Source organism: Tupaia chinensis, unplaced genomic scaffold (genome assembly GCF_000334495.1).
Source record: "Tupaia chinensis unplaced genomic scaffold, TupChi_1.0 Scaffold143574_1, whole genome shotgun sequence".
Taxonomy (NCBI): Eukaryota; Metazoa; Chordata; class Mammalia; order Scandentia; family Tupaiidae; genus Tupaia; species Tupaia belangeri.
Window position 1 is genome coordinate 2,931,290 of NW_006203419.1, and position 1,937 is coordinate 2,933,226.

The 1,937-nt window shown below is 54.1% G+C and overlaps 1 protein-coding gene across 1 annotated transcript in view; it reads left to right on the plus strand.

Moving 5' to 3' along the window:
- The first annotated feature begins 1,259 nt into the window (after nucleotides 1-1,259).
- The window catches only part of PRNP (prion protein (Kanno blood group)), a 20,903-nt gene continuing 20,225 nt past the window's right edge, over nucleotides 1,260-1,937 (plus strand). Inside the window, exon 1 of the mRNA XM_006163978.3 lies at nucleotides 1,260-1,376. The gene's annotated coding sequence lies outside the window, so the exon portion shown is untranslated. The remainder of the gene's footprint in view (nucleotides 1,377-1,937) is intronic.

Consider the following 1,937-nt stretch of genomic DNA (forward strand, 5'->3'; position numbering starts at 1 on the left):
TCCATTGGCCATGCTTTCCAGTCCTTTCATTTTCCTTTCCCGGCAGAACTTTCAGTCCCACATTCACATAAACGTCACCCCTGCTGCTGTTTCTTATCGGCCCTACTCTGTACAAGTGCCCTGCCTTCTCCCTCCCTCACCTCCTGTCCCTTCCCATTTGAGGGATCAGTCCTGTGATTCATATATTTAATCCAAATCCTGTTTCCAATGGGTGCGTCCACAGTCTTTTTATTTATTCATTTATTTTGAGAGGTTTTTGGTATAGGGTGCATGCGCTCACCAGAAAGATAGAGACAGAGAGACAGAAAGTGAGAAATCACCCCCCCCCAAAAGCAAAGCAGGGATGGTCACGTGCCTGGCATGAGTTTAAGCTACCAGGTCAACAGTTAACCGCAGTCAACTACATGGGAGTCCAGCGACATAGCCGTTACGCCACATTCGTAGACCTCTTTTCTTATTTGCTTCCTAAGCCTCTCACCACAAAGAGAGGACTAGATGTTTTCCCCAGGACAGTCTTGGTTTTACACCCCTCTCAAAATGCCCCAGTTTGAGTAATAATTTAGATGGTCCTCCTAATTCCTATCTATAATTTCGTCCCTGCCCCTCCTTTAAAGGAGACAGCCCCTTGGATTTCTTGGCATAAATGAGCAAGAACACAACATTCTGCTTCATAGAATATCTCATGTGATATGCACAGTGGCCTTGTTTTATAGGTAGTGCATTTTTCTCATTTGGCAATATTGTCTAAATCAGCTCTTTTGTATATATTAAGGGGACAGAAAGTGAATAACTCAAGGAGCAGGTGATAGCCAATGCCGTTTAAGGCCTTGCATTTATGTGAAAAGCTGTATGTGAAAATACATAAATACTGGGTTCAATCTGGAGCGAGCAAAAATATTTTCCTCTTTAGAAATTTCTAGTTACCCAAGTTCCAAGCGATTGCTTTCTCATTCCCTAATCTTTTGTTTTCTGGAGTTTTCCGTTATGCAACGGGTTAAGTTAGGGCTTTGGACCGAATTTCCCGTTAAAGATAATTTTTAAGTCAATGAGCAACGCCAGAAAACTGTAGCATCTAAAGGCTTCAATTGATGTGTTCCCATCGAATCTCAACGCGTCTGACCTGTGACTCACTCCCGCCTGCTTGCAAGCGCTGCACCCTTTAACGTAACCCCGCGGGCCCGCAGCCAGGTACACTGGAGTGTACGCGAGGCCGCGCTGTAATTGGTTCGCGCTGCGACCTCAGTCCGCGAAAGCCACCGCCTCCTTTCCCCGCCCCCTGCCCCTCCTCCCGGGTCCCCCGCGTCGCCAGCCCTCCGCGCCAGTCACTGACAGCTGCGACGCTGCGAGCTTCAGCTCCTCTGCTCTCTACCGAACAGGTAAACACGCAGCGGGGGACAGAGCAGGGGAAGGGAGAACTGAGAACTGGGGTGCGGAAGGCAGGCGCGGAGGCCGAGTGACTACCCCAGGCCCAGGGGGAGGCACGAGGGCACCGGGCGGGTGGGCTCCGGAACTGGGCAGCGGCTGGGCCCCCGGACGGCGCGGGCGCGCGCGCATCTCGGGCCCGCCCGGCGGGCCTCATCTCTTTCTGATGACGCTGCCTGGCTTTGCTTTTCTGCTTAGTAAAGCCCCTTTGATCTAAGCGGGGGTGGGGGCCTGGCGGAGCCCCTCCGCAGGACGTCGCTGGTGTGAAGATGACCAGCCGCGGCCCCCTCCCGCATGGGTACAGGATGGGCGAGGCAGGCTGCCACATGGGCCGCAGGTCTCAGAAAGTGCGGGCGATCCCAGGTGCCCTGGGACCCCGAGGCCCAAAAACGGATTCTGCTAGGGCGCTGGGCAAAGAGAAACGAGGAGGGGCGCCTGGGGACCGCGGGACTCCCCGCTGTCCGCCAGCTGGCCGCCCTCTGAAGTCGGCCCTCCGGCGGTGAGGGCGCGGTCGG